Source organism: Cherax quadricarinatus, chromosome 4 (genome assembly GCF_038502225.1).
Source record: "Cherax quadricarinatus isolate ZL_2023a chromosome 4, ASM3850222v1, whole genome shotgun sequence".
NCBI classification, from domain to species: Eukaryota; Metazoa; Arthropoda; class Malacostraca; order Decapoda; family Parastacidae; genus Cherax; species Cherax quadricarinatus.
This window is the reverse complement of record NC_091295.1, coordinates 58,505,441-58,528,074: the sequence shown is the minus strand read 5'-3', so window position 1 is coordinate 58,528,074 and position 22,634 is coordinate 58,505,441.

Here is a 22,634-nt window from a genome sequence, read left to right as displayed (position 1 = left end):
GCCTCAACCACTGCCTCTACCACTCCAGTCGCACTCAATCTACAAGCACCAAACACAATGAATTATTGTGAAATGTTTGGAAGAGAACGGAGACTAATGCTCACTCCAGCATAAACAAACCCACATTGACTGACGATGTGTCAACCACTTCCTCCACTACTGCTTCAACCCTCGTATTTTTGTACAATTTCCTTCTTCAATTCTATCGTATTTATTATTATTATTATTATTATTATTATTTTTAGCAGTAGCAAAAATGATTCTTTGCTGTGTTCAAGAGTAAATATATGATGTCACCGTCCAATACCTGTCCGAATAGCCATTCTAATGTGCAGTCATGAATGGGTTACATTGTATAAACAATGTAACCCATTCAAATAATGAACAAACAAAACACTCACCACACTGAGTGGTGGGAGGGCTGGCTGCCAGTTGCGGGGATTGGAGGAAGGGTAGTATGGACTCGCGGGAGGGGGGAAACTTAAATATGATTTGGCGGCTGGGAATTTGGCAGTTGGGAATTTGCGAATGTGTGAAGCCCGCGAAAGTTGAAAACGCAAATGTTGAGGGAGACCTGTATGTATATGTCAAACACAGTGGCTCGTAAGACATATATATACGACCGAAACAGTCTAAGGGTTAAATAAATAAATAAATAAAAATTTTTTTTTTTTTTTTCAACAAACTGGCCGTATCCCACCAAGGCAGGGTGGCCCAAAAAGAAAAACGAAAGTTTCTCTTTTTAAATTTAGTAATTTATACGGGAGAAGGGGTTACTAGCCCCTTGCTCCTGGCATTTTAGTCGCCTCTTACAACACGCATGGCTTACGGAGGAAGAATTCTGTTCCACTTCCCCATGGAGATAAGAGGAAATAAATAACAACAAGAACTAGAAAGAAAATAGAAGAAAACCCAGAGGGATGTGTATATATACATATATATGCTTGTACATGCATGTGTAGTGTGACCTAAGTGTAAGTAGAAGTAGCAAGACGTACCTGAAATCTTGCATGTTTATGAGACAGAAAAAAAGGACACCAGCAATCCTACCATCATGTAAAACAATTACAGGCTTTCGTTTTACACTCACTTGGCAGGACGGTAGCACCTCCCTGGGCGGTTGCTGTCTACCAACCTACTACCTAGAAAATAAATAAATATAAGGGGGGTAAGGCAGCCGGGATTGATGGGATAAAGATAGAAATGTTAAAAGCAGGTGGGGATATAGTTTTGGAGTGGTTGGTGCAATTATTTAATAAATGTATGGAAGAGGGTAAGGTACCTAGGGATTGGCAGAGAGCATGCATAGTTCCTTTGTATAAAGGCAAAGGGGATAAAAGAGAGTGCAAAAATTATAGGGGGATAAGTCTGTTGAGTGTACCTGGTAAAGTGTATGGTAGAGTTATAATTGAAAGAATTAAGAGTAAGACGGAGAATAGGATAGCAGATGAACAAGGAGGCTTTAGGAAAGGTAGGGGGTGTGTGGACCAGGTGTTTACAGTGAAACATATAAGTGAACAGTATTTAGATAAGGCTAAAGAGGTCTTTGTGGCATTTATGGATTTGGAAAAGGCGTATGACAGGGTGGATAGGGGGGCAATGTGGCAGATGTTGCAAGTGTATGGTGTAGGAGGTAGGTTACTGAAAGCAGTGAAGAGTTTTTACGAGGATAGTGAGGCTCAAGTTAGAGTATGTAGGAAAGAGGGGAATTTTTTCCCAGTAAAAGTAGGCCTTAGACAAGGATGTGTGATGTCACCGTGGTTGTTTAATATATTTATAGATGGGGTTGTAAGAGAAGTAAATGCGAGGGTCTTGGCAAGAGGCGTGGAGTTAAAAGATAAAGAATCACACACAAAGTGGGAGTTGTCACAGCTGCTCTTTGCTGATGACACTGTGCTCTTGGGAGATTCTGAAGAGAAGTTGCAGAGATTGGTGGATGAATTTGGTAGGGTGTGCAAAAGAAGAAAATTAAAGGTGAATACAGGAAAGAGTAAGGTTATGAGGATAACAAAAAGATTAGGTGATGAAAGATTGAATATCAGATTGGAGGGAGAGAGTATGGAGGAGGTGAACGTATTCAGATATTTGGGAGTGGACGTGTCAGCGGATGGGTCTATGAAAGATGAGGTGAATCATAGAATTGATGAGGGAAAAAGAGTGAGTGGTGCACTTAGGAGTCTGTGGAGACAAAGAACTTTGTCCTTGGAGGCAAAGAGGGGAATGTATGAGAGTATAGTTTTACCAACGCTCTTATATGGGTGTGAAGCGTGGGTGATGAATGTTGCAGCGAGGAGAAGGCTGGAGGCAGTGGAGATGTCATGTCTGAGGGCAATGTGTGGTGTGAATATAATGCAGAGAATTCGTAGTTTGGAAGTTAGGAGGAGGTGCGGGATTACCAAAACTGTTGTCCAGAGGGCTGAGGAAGGGTTGTTGAGGTGGTTCGGACATGTAGAGAGAATGGAGCGAAACAGAATGACTTCAAGAGTGTATCAGTCTGTAGTGGAAGGAAGGCGGGGTAGGGGTCGGCCTAGGAAGGGTTGGAGGGAGGGGGTAAAGGAGGTTTTGTGTGCGAGGGGCTTGGACTTCCAGCAGGCATGCGTGAGCGTGTTTGATAGGAGTGAATGGAGACAAATGGTTTTTAATACTTGACGTGCTGTTGGAGTGTGAGCAAAGTAACATTTATGAAGGGATTCAGGGAAACCGGCAGGCCGGACTTGAGTCCTGGAGATGGGAAGTACAGTGCCTGCACTCTGAAGGAGGGGTGTTAATGTTGCAGTTTAAAAACTGTAGTGTAAAGCACCCTTCTGGCAAGACAGTGATGGAGTGAATGATGGTGAAAGTTTTTCTTTTTCGGGCCACCCTGCCTTGGTGGGAATCGGCCGGTGTGATAATAAAAAAAAAAAAAAAAAAAAAAATACATATATATATATATATACATATATATATATATATACATATATATATATACATATATATATATACATATATATATATATATATATATATATAAACTTTCTTCTTTTCTTTTTAGTATTTTCTACAGGGGAAGGGGGTTACTAGTCTATTGCTCCTGGCATTTTGGGCACCTCATACAACATGCATGGCTAATGGAGAAAAGATTCTTTTCCACTTCCCCATGGAGAATAGAGGAAATAAAGAAGAACAAGAACTATTAAGAAAAAGAATAAAAACCTAGATGTGTGTATGTATATATATGCACATGCATGGCTGTGTAGTGTGACCTAAGTGTAAGTAGAAGTAGCAAGATATACTTGCTATCCAGCGTGTTTATGAGACAGAAAAAAGACACCAGCAATCCTACCATCATGTGAAACAGTTACAGGTTTTTGTTTCACACTCACTTGGCAGAACAGTAGTACCTCCCTGAGTGGTTGCCGTTTACCAACCTACTACCTACTAAGGAGGGGTGTTAATGTTTTAGTTTTATGACTGTAGTGTAAGTGTGCCTCTGGCAAGACAGTGATGGAGTGAATGATGATTAAAGTTTTTCTTTTTTGGGCCATCCTGCCTTGGTGGGAGACAGCTGATGTGTTAATAAAAATTAAAAATACATAAACTTCTAAAATAGTAGAATCTTTTTTCTGTAGGTAACAACAGCAAAAATGCAAAATTTGATGGAAAGCTTATGAAATTAATGCAGGCACAAAGCTGGCAGTCTGGGTGCAATTTATGAATTGGAAATTTTGCCTGATTCCAGTGCTCAAGTTGATCCAATTCCTGGCTATTTCCTTAATATGCCTTCTGTTCTATCAATTGAGCACAAGAAAAAACCTATTCAACTCTTAGAATTACCCTACAGTGTGCATGGAAGTTAGTAATTTGGCCAATTTTACACAAAATTAAAAAAATCCAATTTAAAAAGTCTAAAATAAGCACTGTAGGTATTCCAGTCAATAAGGCAATCACATTCCTAGGCCTTTCTCCTCAAAACGAGAGGGCCCCACAGTCACATAGTAACCACGAGTTGCCTCCGCCACTGCCGCTGCTAATGCTACTATTAATTCCAACAGCATCGATTGGTTGGTCTGCTGCAGTGCTTGTGCTTTTTCACCTCGCACTGTTGCTCAACTAATTTATACGTACCTCTCTTTTCCCAGAAAAATCAAACTTTGGCCCACTCATTGGCTAACTCGCTTAGAATAATATTCTGTGTTTAAGAATAATTATACTCTGCTTTCTTGTTTGTAAATTGTACCTTCATTAAATTAAGGCAGGAGGAAGGTAAGTTGTTTATTCAGTAAATGTTAGCATTCAAATTCTGTGTAAAGCATGCTGTATTAATTGTTATTTTTATATTACAGAATACTACATAGAGTGGAATGGTATCAAGGCTCGAGTAATTCGCCCAGATGTTGAGTGTGTAAATGGAGTGGTTCATGTCATTGACAAGGTTCTGATGATGAACCGTGATGTCACCGTGTCAGGCTCTGCAGTGCCTACTGTAACTGGACTGGCTACACTCATTGCTACTTTTGTCACAGTTGCCTTTGCTCGTGCTCTTCACCATTAAAACTAAACAGAAGGAATAATATTTAAAAGTACACTGAGAAGTAAAAATCACTGAACATACCTGTTGTATATTGTTGTGGTAAGAAAGCCTTTTTGCAACAACTTTCAAAAGCATAAATCATTTTCTTACATGGAGGTGATGGTATGTAAGTATGAGTTGCAGTACTCAGCTACCAGCCACCATGTGCTTTATAAATAGTTAACAAAAAAAATATTGGCTGCTTCTCAGTACCTCATAGGCAAATAAGTATATCAGAGCATCTCATCTTAGTCAAAAGCTGTATAACTTCCATAACCATTCTAGCTATTAATTGTGTGGTACAACATATCATTAGGACTAAATATGTAATATCTAACTTCCTAAAATCACTAAATTATTTAATCTATTATGTTGGGTATGATATTTACTTAAAATTTTTGTTTAGAAAATACTCCCTCTCGTCATATGACAACCCTGTTGGTTTGCAGTTAGGGTTTCCTTAAAGAAATAAGGCATATAGTCATCTGACCTCATTCTTATTCAAGCAAGAGTGTGCAGAGTTACCAGTGCTAGGGGCTGTTACTTGCACATCTCAGATACCACAACAATGCTTATGAAGGTATAATGTTCCTCTCAAACTACTGGGTTTTGCATCATACAGTATCTTCAAAGTGGTGATGGGTAGGATAATAAAATTACATTAAAAATTTATGTACCACAGTTATTACTGCCTGAATCTATAGTTATAATGCCCCATAGAATAATGAAAGGGATTGTTATGAATAAGAAAATATATTTGATGCATAAAACTGCCATGTATAATAAGCTTGTATACAGTTTTGGTATAAGCACTTGATGAGTTTTTAAAATAGAATGCAGAGTGACCCACATGGGTTTAGCTCTCTTTGTGAATACAAGAATAATAATAATAATAATACTAAAAGCAATAGAACTTCAAATCAAAGCTTGAGTAAGTACATTTTTAATGCAATAATCAAATCAAAGTAGAATCACACACTGGCTTGTATGACATTGATATATTGTACTGTAAATTTTTCTTCATCATCAGTTAGAACTTAGAATGTTAATCATGCAAGTATTCAAATTTTTTGTTTGCATTATTTACACAAAAGTAAAGTTTATTTAGCCAGTGGTACATTCTACACCAAAGATCTACCCAAGGTATGCATGAATGTCAGTGTCAAATACATGTACATATTTATGAAAACCAAAGTTACAGCTTGATAGGTCTATGAGCTGTTGATGAGTTGCCAAGAAGCAATAGCTTTAGCATCAGAATCTAAAACACAAAAAAAATTCGAATCACTACTGTAAGTTAAAGTGAATATAAATTAATTTTTTACTTCTATTTTCTCCACTGTATTAAAATATATCCCTGAAGTCCGCTGACAATGGAAATTTTACTCAAGTGTTCAACTGCTAAAAAACTGAAAATTACTTAGTACAACTGTTGGTCTCATTCCACTGAACATTCATTCCACTCCCTGCCTGTTTGCCTTAAAGTGGATATATTAATCATTTTGACATTAGCAGTGTTCATTGCAGTCCTGATAATGCGCAGACATGTTCGCCTACTCTTTAGACTTACCTTACATAGATTGATCTTCATAGCAATTCATCAATACTTAAATGCCTCAATTATTTTAGCATGATTATGCTCTTTGTTCATAATACTGTTATAGTTGATTGTAGTTTTCATTATCTGCAAATGAAAAACATAGGAGGCCTATTTTTGGTGATCTAGTCAGTATAGTAATGTACAGAAACCAAGACTGCAGTCATTACTAACACACAAAAGACACACACAAACAAAAACATACACACACAGACACACGTGTGTGTGAGCGCTCTTCATATATTCAGTCATGCGAGCTAAGTATTGTAGCATCACATGCACATAAAGTTACCTTAAGATGTATATACCGGTAATCTTCACTCGCTAATGTTAACCTTATAATGTACAGTGTAATTTTGAGACACTGAATCTTTAAATAGCTCCATAACATTTTCAAATGACTTCTTTCCAATTCTTTGTGCATTATCTTTGCTGAAAAGTAAAGGTTTGAAAACAATAGGTTAAGTTTGGTTGAGAAGAATTTTGGAGTCATTGTAGCTATTTAAAAACAGTTGAAGTGGTTTGTTTTTTGTATTGAAAAAGTTACCAGTCTCTTCACCCAAAGTTGGGTAATTAATAGCTATTTGTTAGAAGATTGTAAACTTTTTCAACAAATGAGGCATCTTTGTATTTGATAAATTGATGTGTCTTTTTTTTTCTTTCTAAAGAGCTAGCTTGGTTTTAAATAAATCCTTGTTCATAATATAAATGTTATTAGTATGTTTATATATACTGCTTATTGCAATTTTCATTTTGCAGTGGCAAACATTTTTAAATCAGTGTTACCTATATCTTAATTGACTGGTTAGTTATTTCATAACAAGAAATATCACTTAATTGTGAAGGTACACAATGCCTGTTGTAATTATTATTTTACAAGGAATTTCAGAATTCATGGCATCATTTCTGTATATACGACTGTTTGATGTCCAGTGTGAATTGTAAAATTACGTAGGAATGTTGCAGCCTATCTCATGGAAGTGTCTGTGAGAAAATGTGTGCTGTCTTTCTTCAGTGCTATTTAGGTGAATCACTTGTGAAATGTAAGATGCCCAATGCCAATGTTACAAGTTTATATGTAAATTATATGTATTGTCTTTACAAAGATCTCTGTACAATAGGGCACTAGTGTGGACTGATATTACGAGGTGATACATTGTTACTCAGTGTAAGTGATGAGTGTAGTGCGTGCACTTCATCAGCCTTAATGAAGTCATTCAAATTTTATTGAGCAATGTGTTCATTATTGCATCACTTAGCAAGGTCTTAACCATTTTAGAATATACTGCTGAGCATTGTGAGAGTAACAGAAATATAGGTGAGGAATATTTGAGTATAGTTGCTCATGATATGAACAAAACTTTTGGTTATTCCGCAACTGTATATCTGTACATCAAGTACAATGCCTCCAACTTTCAAGCCATGTTAATTTTGGCATGCTGCACTATGACTGAAAAGTCTGCATTAGGATATGTTTTCCTAAGCAAGATATAACCTGTAAAGCAAATTTTGCCTTCCATCGTCTGTAAGCATTGCTAAGTAAGACCTTATTTTAGTATCTAGCAAATTACACTTTAAAGACAATTTGGTGATCATTAACTTTAGATAGATCTTCAGTTTGGAATAGCTCTCTTTATTAAGTAACAAACTAAAACCGAGTCTTTGAAGTTTTATTTAAGGTTATTATCACTCGCCTAACACTCGTGATGGAATGGAAGTTGGTATTTCTGCCTAGCTTTTACATAGTGATTATTTATGATGTAAGTGTAGAAATCTAACACGTATGTTAGGAGATATTTTGATGTCAACAGTCGGTTAATTAATAAATAAAGCTGAAACTCTGAATTTTTATGGCTTCCTCTAGATGTGAATATTTATTACAGAAATTGTGTTTAAAACATCATTACAAAAAAGCAGACTTACCGAGTAATTTTTTCATCACAACAAGACCTAATTGTGTAAAACTATTGGTAATTCAACTCAATATTAACCCTTTCAGGGTCTGTTCCACAGAACTACAACTTTGAAGCCAGGGCCCAAGCCGTAGATCTATGCCAAAATTCTAGCGGCTTCAAATTTAGAGCGAGAACGCTGGTAGGCACAGTAAACAAAAACTCAGGGCACCCACAATGCATTGTGGGAATGCCATCTCAGTACGCTTTGTTCATCATGTCTGGTGGCAAGGAAGCACGCACTCCCTGGCAAATTCTGACTCCTCTTCCCAAGATATAGTTCTAACACTGATGGAAGTGGATCTGAAGATGAATTCTATGGTTTTGAGCCATATGGTACAATGGTACTATATGGTACAATGGTACTATCTGGAGAGAGTTCCGGGGGTCAATGCCCCCGCGGCCTGGCCTGTGACCAGGCCTCCTGGTGGATCAGAGCCTGATCAACCAGGCTGTTACTGCTGGCTGCACGCAATCCAACATACGAGCCACAGCCCGGCTGGTCAGGTACCGACTTTAGGTGCTTGTCCAGCGCCTGCTTGAAGACAACCAGGGGTCTATTGGTAATTCCCCTTATGTATGCTGGGAGGCAGTTGAACAGTCTCGGGCCCCTGACACTTATTGTATTGTCTCTTAACGTGCTAGTGGCACCCCTGCTTTTCATTGGGGGGATGTTGCATCGTCTGCTGAGTCTTTTGCTTTCGTTGTGAGTGATTTTCGTGTGCAAGTTCGGTACTAGTCCCTCTAGGATTTTCCAGGTGTATATAACGCACACAAAACCTCCTTTACCCCCTCCCTCCAACCCTTCCTAGGCCGACCCCTACCCCGCCTTCCTTCCACTACAGACTGATACACTCTTGAAGTCATTCTGTTTCGCTCCATTCTCTCTACATGTCCGAACCACCTCAACAACCCTTCCTCAGCCCTCTGGACAACAGTTTTGGTAATCCCGCACCTCCTCCTAACTTCCAAACTACGAATTCTCTGCATTATATTCACACCACACATTGCCCTCAGACATGACATCTCCACTGCCTCCAGCCTTCTCCTCGCTGCAACATTCATCACCCACGCTTCACACCCATATAAGAGCGTTGGTAAAACTATACTCTCATACATTCCCCTCTTTGCCTCCAAGGACAAAGTTCTTTGTCTCCACAGACTCCTAAGTGCACCACTCACTCTTTTTCCCTCATCAATTCTATGATTCACCTCATCTTTCATAGACCCATCCGCTGACACGTCCACTCCCAAATATCTTCATGTATCTCTCCTGCCTGCATTCCAGGGAGTACAGGTTCAGGAATTTCAAGCGCTCCCAGTAACTGAGGTGTTTTATTGCAGTTATGCGTGCCGTGAAGGTTCTCTGTACATTTTCTAGGTCAGCAATTTCACCTGCCTTGAAAGGTGCTGTTAATGTGCAGCAATATTCCAGCCTAGATAGAACAAGTGACCTGAAGAGTGTCATCATGGGCTTGGCATCCCTAGTTTTGAAGGTTCTCATTATCCATCCTGTCATTTTTCTAGCAGATGCGATTGATACAATGTTATGGTCCTTGAAGGTGAGATCCCCCAACATGATCACTCCCAGGTCTTTGACATTGGTGTTTCGCTCTATTTTGTGGAAGGAATTTGTTTTGTACTCTGATGATGTTTTAATTTCCTCATGTTTACCATATCGGAGTAGTTGAAATTTCTCATTGTTGAACTTCATATTGTTTTCTGCAGTCCAATGAAAGATTTGGTTGATGTCCGCCTGGAGCCTTGCAGTGTCTGCAATGGAAGACACTGTCATGCAGATTCGGGTGTCATCTGCAAAGGAAGACACGGTGCTGTGGCTGACATCCTTGTCTATGTCAGATATGAGGATGAGAAACAAGATGGGAGCAAGTACTGTGCCTTGTGGAACAGAGCTTTTCACCGTAGCCGCCTCAGACTTTACTCTGTTGACTACTACTCTTTTTATTCTGTTTGTGAGGAAATTATAGATCCATCTACCAACTTTTCCTGTTATTCCTTTAGCACGCATTTTGTGTGCTATTACGCCATGGTCACACTTGTCAAAGGCTTTTGCAAAGTCTGTGTATACTACATCTGCATTGTTTTTGTCATCTAGTGCATCTAGGACCTTGTCGTAGTTATCCAGTAGTTGAGACAGACAGGAGCAACCTGCTCTAAACCCATGTTGCCCTGGGTTGTGTAATTGATGGGTATCTAGATGGGTGGCAATCTTGCTTCTTAGGACCCTTTCAAAGATTTTTATGATATGGGATGTTAGTGCTATCAGTCTGTAGTTCTTTGCTATTGCTTTACTGCCCCCTTTGTGGAGTGGGGCTATGTCTGTTGTTTTTAGTAACTGTGGGACGACCCCCGTGTCCATGCTCCCTCTCCATAGGATGGTAAAAGCTTGTGATAGGGGCTTCTTGCAGTTCTTGATGAACACGGAGTTCCATGAGTCTGGCCCTGGAGCAGAGTGCATGGGCATGTCATTTATCGCCTGTTCGAAGTAATTTGGTGTCAAGATAATATCAAATAGGCTTGTGTTAACTAAATTCTGTGGCTCTCTCATAAAAAATTAATTTTGATCTTCGACTCTCAGTCTGATTAGCGGCTTGCTAAAAACTGAGTCATATTGGGACTTGAGTAGCTCACTCATTTCCTTGCTGTCATCTGTGTAGGATCCATCTTGTTTAAGTAGGGGCCCAATACTGGATGTTGTTCTCAACTTTGATTTGGCATAAGAAAAGAAATACTTTGGGTTTCTTTCGATTTCATTTATGGCTTTTAGTTCTTCCCGCAATTCCTGACTCCTATAAGTTTCCTTTAGCTTAAGTTTGATGTTTGCTATTTCTCCGACCAGTGATTCCCTACGCATTTCAGGTATACAGTGGACCCCTGGTTTGCGATATTATTTCATTCCAGAAGTATGTTCAGGTGCCAGTACTGACCGAATTTGTTCCCATAAGGAATATTATGAATTAGATTAGTCCATTTCAGACTCCCAGACATACACATACAAACGCACTTACATAAATACACTTACATAATTGGTCGCATTGGGAGCTGATCGTAAACCGGGGGTCCACTGTATTGGCCTCTTAGCCGCTCTGTTATTCTTTTCCGTCACCTGTAAAGGGAGCGCCTGTCTTTCTATTTTACATCTACTCCTCCTTTTTCTTAAAGGTATAAGCCTTGAGCATACATCGAGTGCCACCGAGTTAATCTGTTCTAGGCATAAGTTGGGGTCTGTGTTGCTTAGTCTATCTTCCCAGTTTATATCATTTAGGACTTGGTTTACTTGGTTCCACTTTATGTTCTTGTTATTGAAGTTGAATATATTGTACAATGGTACCATATGGTACATTGTGCCATATGGTGGATGGTACAGGGACCCTAATGGAAATAACTCAGACTTTTTTAGGTAATCCTAGATTCTCCACACACATGCTGCTATGTATGATAAGCTATGTAACCGTATTTGTGTATACCTGAATAAACTTACTTACAATGCCACATGCACTCAAGTAAGTTTATTCAGGTATACACAAATATAGTAGTCCCTCGTTTTTCGTAATTAATCCGTTCATGGAAGTGTGACTATTATCGAAATTGACGATTTTTCGAATCCATTTTCCCCATAAGAAATAATGTAAATCCAATTAATTCACTCCAGACACCCAGAAGTATCAACAACAATTTTTTTTTACCTTAAATATAGATTTACATGCACAAAAGAATGAACATTCAACATGACAGTTACCTTTACTGAAGGCTGTTGTTGATAATGGAAGACAGGGAGGAGAGAGGAAAGAGAGGTTATTGTTTGGAAGGGGAATCCCCCTCCATAAGGACTCTAGGTCATTTCAGGGGTCCCTTCCCTAGCTTAAATATAGATTTACATGCAGAAAAGAATGCCAAATAAATGTAAAGCACTAATAAAATGTATAAATGAACATTGGTAATAGGGGTAGTTGATGAGTGGAACGGTCTGCCTAGTAGGGTGATCGAAGCTAAAACATTGGGTAGCTTCAAATTTAGGTTGGAAAAATACATGAGCAAGAGGGGTTGGATTTGAGTCGGACTTGCACCTGAGCTTATTGCTTGGGTAGCATTTGTTCTGTTAGTTTACCTGGAGTTTACCTGGAGAGAGTTCCAAGGGTCAACGCCCCCGCGGCCCGGTCTGTGACCAGGCCTCCTGGTGGATCAGAGCCTGATCAACCAGGCTATTGCTGCTCGCTGCATGCAAACCAACGTACGAGCCACAGCCCGGCTGGTCAGGAACCGACTTTAGGTGCTTGTCCAGTGCCAGCTTGAAGACTGCCAGGGGTCTGTTGGTAATCCCCCTTATGTATGCTGGGAGGCAGTTGAACAGTCTCGGGCCCCTGACACTTATTGTATGGTCTCTTAACGTGCTAGTGACACCCCTGCTTTTCATTGGGGGGATGTTGCATCGTCTGCCAAGTCTTTTCCTTTCGTAGTGAGTGATTTTCGTGTGCAAGTTCGGTACTAGTCCCTCTAGGATTTTCCAGGTGTATATAATCATGTATCTCTCCCACCTGCGTTCCAGGGAATACAGTTTTAGGAACCTCAAGCACTCCCAGTAATTAAGGTGTTTTATCTCCATTATGCACGCTGTGAAGGTTCTCTGTACATTTTCTAGGTCAGCAATTTCACCTGCCTTGAAAGGTGCTGTTAGTGTGCAGCAATATTCCAGCCTAGATAGAACAAGTGACCTGAAGAGTGTCATCATGGGCTTGGCCTCCCTAGTTTTGAAGGTTCTCATTATCCATCCTGTCATTTTTCTAGCAGATGCGATTGATACAATGTTATGGTCCTTGAAGGTGAGATCCTCCGACATGATCACTCCCAGGTCTTTGACGTTGGTGTTTCGCTCTATTTTGTGGCCAGAATTTGTTTTGTACTCTGATGAAGATTTAATTTCCTCATGTTTGCCATATCTGAGTAATTGAAATTTCTCATCGTTGAACTTCATATTGTTTTCTGCAGCCCACTGAAAGATTTGGTTGATGTCCGCCTGGAGCTTTGCAGTGTCTGCAATGGAAGACACTGTCATGCAGATTCGGGTGTCATCTGCAAAGGAAGACACGGTGCTGTGGCTGACATCCTTGTCTATGTTGGATATGAGGATGAGGAACAAGATGGGAGCGAGTACTGTGCCTTGTGGAACAGAGCTTTTCACCGTAGCTGCCTCGGACTTTACTCTGTTGACGACTACTCTCTGTGTTCTGTTAGTGAGGAAATTATAGAACCATCGACCGACTTTTCCTGTTATTCCTTTAGCACGCATTTTGTGTGCTACTACACCATGATCACACTTGTCGAAGGCTTTTGCAAAATCTGTATATATTACATCTGCATTCTTTTTGTCTTCTAGTGCATTTAGGACCTTGTCGTAGTGATCCAATAGTTGAGACAGACAGGAGCGACCTGTTCTAAACCCATGTTGCCCTGGGCTGTGTAACTGATGGGTTTCTAGATGGGTGGTGATCTTGCTTCTTAGGACCCTTTCAAAGATTTTTATGATATGGGATGTTAGTGCTATTGGTCTGTAGTTCTTTGCTGTTGCTTTACTGCCTCCTTTGTGGAGTGGGGCTATGTCTGTTGTTTTTAGTAACTGTGGGACAACCCCCGTGTCCATGCTCCCTCTCCATAGGATGGAAAAAGCTCGTGATAGGGGCTTCTTGCAGTTCTTGATGAACACAGAGTTCCATGAGTCTGGCCCTGGGGCAGAGTGCATGGGCATGTCATTTATCGCCTGTTCGAAGTCATTTGGCGTCAGGATAACTTCGGATAGGCTTGTGTTAACCAAATTTTGTGGATCTCTCATAAAAAATTAATTTTGATCTTCGACTCTCAGTCTGGCTTGCTAAAAACTGAGTCATATTGGGACTTGAGTAGCTCACTCATTTCCTTGCTGTCATCTGTGTAGGACCCATCTTGTTTAAGTAGGGGCCCAATACTGGACGTTGTTCTCGACTTTGATTTGGCATAGGAGAAGAAATACTTTGGGTTTCTTTCGATTTTATTTATGGCTTTTAGTTCTTCCCGCGATTCCTGACTCCTATAAGATTCCTTTAGCTTAAGTTCGATGTTTGCTATTTCTCTGACCAGTGTCTCCCTACGCATTTCAGATATATTGACCTCTTTTAGCCGCTCTGTTATTCTTTTCCGTCGCCTGTAAAGGGAGCGCCTGTCTCTTTCTATTTTACATCTACTCCTCTTTTTTCTTAGAGGAATAAGCCTTGTGCATACATTGAGTGCCACCAAGTTAATCTGTTCTAGGCATAAGTTGGGGTCTGTGTTGCATAGTATATCTTCCCAGCTTATATCGGTTAGGACTTGGTTTACTTGGTCCCACTTTATGTTTTTGTTATTGAAGTTGAATTTGGTCTCATTATGTTGGTCTGGGGCTCCACGCATACATGTCTGAACCTCAATTATGTTGTGATTTGAGTATATTGTTTTTGATATGGTGACATTTCTTATCAGATCCTCATTGTTAGTGAAGATGAGGTCTAGTGTATTCTCCAGTCTAGTAGGCTCTAATATTTGCTGGTTTAAATTGAATTTTGTGCAGAGATTTAAAAGCTCGTGTGAGTGTGAGTTTTCATCAGAGCTGCCTCCTGGTGTTATTACTGCAACAATATTATTTGCTATATTCCTCCATTTTAGGTGCCTTAAGTTGAAATCCCCCAGGAGCAAGATGTTGGGTGCAGGAGCTGGAAGATTTTCCAGACAGTGGTCAATTTTTAACAGCTGTTCCTGGAATTGCTGGGATGTTGCATCCGGAGCCTTGTAGACTACCACAATGACTAGGTTTTGGTTCTCGACCTTTACTGCTAAAACTTCCACTACATCATTTGAGGCATTAAGCAGTTCTGTGCAAACAAGTGACTCTGCAATGTACAGGCCAACCCCCCCCCCCCCCCCTTTTGCCTGTTCACTCTGTCACATCTGTATAGGTTGTAACCTGGGATCCATATTTCGTTGTCCAAGTGATCCTTTATGTGGGTCTCAGTGAAAGCCGCGAACATTGCCTTTGCCTCTGCAAGCAGTCCACGGATGAAAGGTATTTTGTTGTTTGTTGCTGGCTTTAGACCCTGTATATTTGCCAAGAAGAATGTTATCGGACTGGTGGTATTGTTGGTACTGGGGGGGGGGGAATTTTTTTTCCGGCATTAGTATCTGTATCTGTTGGTTTGGAGTGGAGGCCATCGACTGTGGTTCCACTCCAGGAATGACTGGATTTGGTGTACGATTTCTGCCATTTCCTGCCAGTTTTTTTTCCTTCCTGGCACTATAAAACCTCTCCCTCTTGAGTGGCTGTGGCTACCCAGGTTTTCCCATGGCCTGGATGTTTTGTATCTTTTTGTTCCCTTTAGATGGTGTGCCTGGCAATTTAAGTTATAGCACAGTCTTTCCTGTACTGAAGAGGTACACATTTCAGGGTGAAAAAGCTTACAGGAAGGGAGTTTGCATTTTCCTGTTGTCATATGGGCATGGCATTTTCTAGGGTGGCCATAGTTGCACGTCCTGTCTGTTTTTCCAGATTTCCCATGTCTGCAGATACCAAGTGCATAGTATGTGCACAGGCTTGCTTTCCGTTTGCCTTGGGTTTCTGTGACTGTAGTCCCTGTTGGTGCATGTTTCCCTGTCTTATTCCTATCCTCCCTAGCACCAACAATGGAGCTCCCACCAGTTGTTTTTGGTAATATATCCTCACTATTGCTAGTGGAGTCCTCTTGTTTGCTATTTCCTGTGGTATTTCTAGTTTGCAATATTGGTTTTATCTTATCTTTGACTACACTTGTTTCCCCACTACGGCTCCTGTCCCCTATGAGGTCATTTATATGTATTCTTTCCTGCGTATAATTCCCGACTACCTGGACAAAATCTCCAGCTTCACCATTACTGTCTCCCAGGACAGCACCTCCAGCTTCACCATTACTGTCTCCCAGGACAGCACTTCCAGCTTCACCATTACTGTCTCCCAGGACAGCACCTCCAGCTTCACCATTACTGTCTCCCAGGACAGCACTATCAGCCCCACATTTCCTGACTACCAGGACATCACCTCCAGCCTTACAGTTTCTGACTACATGGCCAGTATCAAGGGCAGTACCATTCAGCCCAGACTTTTTATGTTCCCATCTGTTGTAGAAAGCTTCCAGGTTGTCTATGAAAGCAGCTTTGATGTTATCCTCTTTTAATACCCTTGTGATTTTAGTCCACATATTTATCTCATTTGGGCATACCCAAAAACACTTCCCTGTTTTAATACTGCTTGTAGCTAGTTCTTGGATATCTGCACAAGGGGCGTGACACCAATTTCCACAAAAATGACAATTTATCCATGTGGAAGCCCATTTGTTTGATTGACTGCAGACTACACAGAGCTTCATAATGATTTGAATGGTTGATTTACTGTAATTCTACTAGCAACCTCTTGAATACTCTATTAATAACCTCCTAAAATGAAGCTCTAGCTATTTGTATTTCTATTTCTAACTGTACTTGTTGGGTTGGATTTGTGAAGGACCTGCCTAGTATGGGCCAGCAGGCATTGTTCCTCCTTTAAATTCTTATTTTCTTATTTAACATCACACTTACCTTTATTGAAGACTTGTTTGTGTGAGGGAGGGATGGCGAGTTTATTGTTGGAGAATATGACACTAATATCAAATCTACAGCTTATTTATCTATCAGAATTCAACTAATATGACATAATAAACAATATTAATAACACAGAAACATGGAATATACTCTAGAATGAATAAAATAAGTCATTATGTATGTCACGAGAGGTGTTGTGTTGTTGTTGGGAGTATAAGGGCCACAAAGTAATCCATCCATAATGGTGGTGAAGCAGCAGCTGAGGCAGTGGTGTTTTCTGTAGCCCTATATAACTCCAACAACATTGGAGGAGTTGGTAGAATCGCTGAATTACTGAAGGCACCCTCTACCACCATCACAACCACTACCACCCTCTACCACTATTACAACTGCTACTGCCATCACTACCATATTCTACCACTATTACAACTGCTACCACCATCACAACTGCTTCCACTCTACCACCACCACCTTCGTATTTTTCTACAAACTTTTTCTTAAATTATATGTGTTTCTCACATTCTTTACCAAAGGGCTGCCACTAGAAGCTTTCTTTGGAGTCATGGTGACTTATTTAACAGTTGCAAGCACTTAAATGAATGGAATATTATGAAATGTATTACTAAAATGATTTACTGTTTAAGGAATCTCCCGTATGAAGATAGACTTAAAGCCTTCAATCTCCACTCTCTGGAGAGACATACACTTCAATGATATCTCCCCTCATTCTATAAGTGGATGACAGGCATAAACAAAGGAGATATTAATAAAGTACTGAGGGTGTCGAACCAGGTAAGAACCAGAAATAATGGATTTAAGTTGGATAAATTTAGATTTAGAAAGGACATAGGTTAAGTACTGGTTTTCTAACAGAGTTGTTGATGCATGGAACAATCTTCCCAGTAGGGTGATAGAGGCTAGGGCCTTGGGTAGCTGGACAAATATATGAGTGGGAGGGGCTGGGTTTGATTGGTGTCATTGGGTACAGGAGTTAATTCTTGGGTAGCTTTGGGTAGAGGTCGTTTTGATAAGGACCTGGCTTGTATGGGCCAGTAGGCCTTCTGCAGTGTTCCTCCATTCTTATGTTCTTATGTATGAACTCGTGGGATCATCCTCACTCGCTGATAAACAATGGCACACTGGCTGGGAATGGAATGTGAGGCAGCTTGGGGCTGTGTGTACACGTCTCAGACGAATGACTATTTGCGAGTCAAACGACGATTCACGACCCAATGTTCTGACGAAAATAACGTTATGATTTTCGAAAATTACGACTATCGAGCCTTACGATTATCAAGGGACCACTGTACAGTTAGATAGATTATCATACATAGCATCATATGTGTAAAGATCCTAGGATAACCCAAAAAAGTCAGAATAGTTTATTTCCACTGTAGTCTCTGTATCTGTGCCATTGGTACCTGATATCATATGCAATTCCAAGGGGACTGAGTGCATCTTGTGGCCCTCCACCTGGAATAGACAGTGAAAGTGACGATGCAGCTACAATTGGGATGGATAGACCACATGCGTCAGTAGGTGGTTGTGCCGCCACCAGCATGCAGCATGATGTACCAGCCCAGACTGGGAGTGAGTCTGGGACCCAAGCCGCTGACTCAGCAGTTCCAGGACAATGCGCATCATCATCCACTGGTGGAAGGAGATGACTGTGGCTGAAATGTATTTTTTTTTGCAATAATAATGTTTATGCCTCGTGTCTAGAAGCATAATATAAAATCATATTGGTCTACAGATGATTAAGACACCACTGTGCATGCACTGTGTTTCAAGGACTTTTACAGACTGTAGCAGTTCTAGGAACATGTCCAGTGACTGTACATATGTAAATATATAACAGAACATTACTAACATACATTTTTGCATGTTTTTTGTTGTAAAAAATTTTTGGAAACAAAATAATGATGAGCATATTAGTATGGTTATTGTGTTGTATACAAGTGTACATATACACATTATGCATTATATTGGTCTCACAGGCCACAAACATTACTGGGAAAAAAACAAAATTATTAAAGAAAAAAGAAACAAAACAGTAAATTAAAAAATGCTACTTTACAGAAGTCGCGGATGTTGTTGCCAACCGGTCATTGAGGGTCAACTTTACGCCTCTATATCTTGGAAACTACTGATCGGATAACTTGTTTTGTTTTGTTTTATAACCTAAAGAAAAATATTATCTTTAATTCTGTATTTTTTTTTTTTCAAAAGTTCTTGGACCCTGGCCATCACTCTGATATTTGGCCTTTGGACCCTGAAAGGGTTAAGAAATTATGTGCAAAACTTGATGGGTAACAGAAAACAAGTCATCTGAAATCAATATACAGTGAAATTGAAGATTTACAAACTTTATATTCTGGGATATTCAGCAATTTTGATGTATCTCATTTTACCTGTATGCTATCTCTAATGGCCCTAGGTAAACCATGAAGCCCATAAGCCTGTGCTGGGTTTTCCTATTTTTGCCAGATATTTTTCACACAAAGTGGGAGTTGTCACAGCTGCTCTTTGCTGATGACACTGTGCTCTTGGGAGATTCTGAAGAGAAGCTGCAGAGATTGGTGGATGAATTTGGTAGGGTGTGCAAAAGAAGAAAATTAAAGGTGAATACAGGAAAGAGTAAGGTTATGAGGATAACAAAAAGATTAGGTGATGAAAGATTGAATATCAGATTGGAGGGAGAGAGTATGGAGGAGGTGAACGTATTCAGATATTTGGGAGTGGACATGTCAGCGGATGGGTCTATGAAAGATGAGGTGAATCATAGAATTGATGAGGGAAAAAGAGTGAGTGGTGCACTTAGGAGTCTGTAGAGACAAAGAACTTTGTCCTTGGAGGCAAAGAGGGGAATGTATGAGAGTATAGTTTTACCAACGCTCTTATATGGGTGTGAAGTGTGGGTGATGAATGTTGCAGCGAGGAGAAGGCTGGAGGCAGTGGAGATGTCATGTCTGAGGGCAATGTGTGGTGTGAATATAATGCAGAGAATTCGTAGTTTGGAAGTTAGGAGGAGGTGCGGGATTACCAAAACTGTTGTCCAGAGGGCTGAGGAAGGGTTGTTGAGGTGGTTCGGACATGTAGAGAGAATGGAGCGAAACAGAATGACTTCAAGAGTGTATCAGTCTGTAGTGGAAGGAAGGCGGGGTAGGGGTCGGCCTAGGAAGGGTTGGAGGGAGGGGGTAAAGGAGGTTTTGTGTGCGAGGGGCTTGGACTTCCAGCAGGCATGCGTGAGCGTGTTTGATAGGAGTGAATGGAGACAAATGGTTTTTAATACTTGACGTGCTGTTGGAGTGTGAGCAAAGTAACATTTATGAAGGGATTCAGGGAAACAGGCAGGCCGCACTTGAGTCCTGGAGATGGGAAGTACAGTGCCTGCACTCTGAAGGAGGGGTGTTAATGTTGCAGTTTAAAAACTGTAGTGTAAAGCACCCTTCTGGCAAGACAGTGATGGAGTGAATGATGGTGAAAGTTTTTCTTATTCGGGCCACCCTGCCTTGGTGGGAATCGGCCAGTGTGATAATAATAAAAATAATAATAATTTGTATATATATGTATATATATGTATATATATATATATATATGTATATATATATATGTATATATATATATATATGTATACATATATATATAATGTATATATATATATATATATATGTATATATATATATATGTATACATATATATATAATGTATATATATATATATATATATGTATATATATATATATATATATATATATATACATATATATATATATACATATATATATATATATATATATATATATATATATATATATATATATATATATATATATATATATATATATATATATATATATATATATATATATATATATATATATATATATATATATATATATATATATATATATATCCGCCAGTCACGATGTAATCAACATCACCTGTCTTTGTTGTCCTCATAACACTGCTCTTTCACTGTATTCACCTTTGAGTACTGTTTCTTTTAGTATCCACCAATGTCTACCTGCTCAGAGTCTCCCAAGCTCTGGCAGCAAGCAGCTATGACTGCTCCACTTTGTGTGATCTTTATCTTTAACTCCACGCCTCTTGCCAAGACCCTCGCATTTACTTCTCTTACAACCCCATCTATAAATATATTAAACAACCACGGTGACATCACACATCCTTGTCTAAGGCCTACTTTTACTGGGAAAAAATTTCCCTCTTTCCTACATACTCTAACTTGAGCCTCACTATCCTCGTAAAAACTCTTCACTGCTTTCAGTAACCTACCTCCTACACCATACACTTGCAACATCTGCCACATTGCCCCCCTATCCACCCTGTCATACGCCTTTTCCAAATCCATAAATGCCACAAAGACCTCTTTAGCCTTATCTAAATACTGTTCACTTATATGTTTCACTGTAAACACCTGGTCCACACACCCCCTACCTTTCCTAAAGCCTCCTTGTTCATCTGCTATCCTATTCTCCGTCTTACTCTTAATTCTTTCAATTATAACTCTACCATACACTTTACCAGGTACACTCAACAGACTTATCCCCCTATAATTTTTGCACTCTCTTTTATCCCCTTTGCCTTTATACAAAGGAACTATGCATGCTCTCTGCCAATCCCTAGGTACCTTACCCTCTTCCATACATTTATTAAATAATTGCACCAACCACTCCAAAACTATATCCCCACCTGCTTTTAACATTTCTATCTTTATCCCATCAATCCCGGCTGCCTTACCCCCTTTCATTTTACCTACTGCCTCACGAACTTCCCCCACACTCACAACTGGCTCTTCCTCACTCCTACAAGATGTTATTCCTCCTTGCCCTATACACGAAATCACAGCTTCCCTATCTTCATCAACATTTAACAATTCCTCAAAATATTCCTTCCATCTTCCCAATACCTCTAACTCTCCATTTAATAACTCTCCTCTCCTATTTTTAACTGACAAATCCATTTGTTCTCTAGGCTTTCTTAACTTGTTAATCTCACTCCAAAACTTTTTCTTATTTTCAACAAAATTTGTTGATAACATCTCACCCACTCTCTCATTTGCTCTCTTTTTACATTGCTTCACCACTCTCTTAACTTCTCTCTTTTTCTCCATATACTCTTCCCTCCTTGCATCACTTCTACTTTGTAAAAACTTCTCATATGCTAACTTTTTCTCCCTTACTACTCTCTTTACATCATCATTCCACCAATCGCTCCTCTTCCCTCCTGCACCCACTTTCCTGTAACCACAAACTTCTGCTGAACACTCTAACACTACATTTTTAAACCTACCCCATACCTCTTCGACCCCATTGCCTATGCTCTCATTAGCCCATCTATCCTCCAATAGCTGTTTATATCTTACCCTAACTGCCTCCTCTTTTAGTTTATAAACCTTCACCTCTCTCTTCCCTGATGCTTCTATTCTCCTTGTATCCCATCTACCTTTTACTCTCAGTGTAGCTACAACTAGAAAGTGATCTGATATATCTGTGGCCCCTCTATAAACATGTACATCCTGAAGTCTACTCAACAGTCTTTTATCTACCAATACATAATCCAACAAACTACTGTCATTTCGCCCTACATCATATCGTGTATACTTATTTATCCTCTTTTTCTTAAAATATGTATTACCTATAACTAAACCCCTTTCTATACAAAGTTCAATCAAAGGGCTCCCATTATCATTTACACCTGGCACCCCAAACTTACCTACCACACCCTCTCTAAAAGTTTCTCCTACTTTAGCATTCAAGTCCCCTACCACAATTACTCTCTCACTTGGTTCAAAGGCTCCTATACATTCACTTAACATCTCCCAAAATCTCTCTCTCTCCTCTGCATTCCTCTCTTCTCCAGGTGCATACACGCTTATTATG